Below are 1,010 nucleotides of genomic sequence, written 5' to 3'. Positions count from 1 at the left end.
TACTCTCACTACTTTCTTTTATTGATTTATTTTTATTTTTTGAGATGAAGTTTTGCTCTTGTTGCCCAGGCTGGAGTGCAATGGTGCAATCTTGACTCACTGCCACCTCCGCCTCCAGGTTCAAGCAATTCTCCTACTTCAGCCTCCCGAGTAGCTGGGATTACAGGTGCCCGCCACCACACCCGGCTAATTTTTTGTATTTTTAGTAAAGATGGGGTTTCACTGTGTTGTTCAGGCTGGTCTTGAACTCCTGACCTTCAGATGATCCAACTGCCTCGGCCTCCCAAAGTGCTGGGATTGCAGGCATGAGCCACCGCGCCCAGCCACTTTCACTATTTTCTGACTCATCCTTGCATTCCTTCTCCCAAGAGTGTCAAGAGGCTGGACACAGGCCAGGATTGAAGTTTCACTGGAGTTTGGGGACCTCCCCTCGGCCACTCGTACCATCTTGATTATCAGAACCATTCAAGCCTGAGCCCTGACTAAAGACATGAGAATACCCTCCCTGCCAATCCATAGCATAAAAAAATCAATCTTTGTTGTTTTAAGCTATGAAGACATTAAGGGTTTTGCTTGCGCCCAGACTGGAGTGCAGTGGCGTGATCATAGCTCACTGCAGCTTCAAACTCCTGGGCTCAAGTGATTCTCCTGTGTCAGCCCCCGAAGCAGCTAGGACTACAGGCATGTACCCCCATGGCCAGCCAATCTTTTTATTTTTTTTTTGTGAAGGTGACATCTCACTATGTTGTCCAGGCTGTTCTTAAACTTCTGGCCTTAAGTGATACTCCCACCTTGGTCTCCCAAAGCACTGGGATAACAGGTGTGAGCCACCCTGCATGGCCAACTCAACTCAGTTATTTATTTATTTTTTTTTGAGACGGAGTCTTGCTCTCTTGCTTAGGCTGGCGTGCAGTGGTACAATCTTGGCTCACTGCAACCTTTGCCTCCCTGGTTCAAGCAATTCTCCTGCCTCAGCCTCCTGAGTGACTGTGATTACAGGCGCCCGCCAC

This window comes from Colobus angolensis, unplaced genomic scaffold (genome assembly GCF_000951035.1).
Source record: "Colobus angolensis palliatus isolate OR3802 unplaced genomic scaffold, Cang.pa_1.0 Scaffold27, whole genome shotgun sequence".
Classification (NCBI taxonomy): Eukaryota; Metazoa; Chordata; class Mammalia; order Primates; family Cercopithecidae; genus Colobus; species Colobus angolensis.
The sequence above is the reverse complement of the archived record's forward strand: the minus strand, read 5'-3'. Positions refer to the sequence as shown.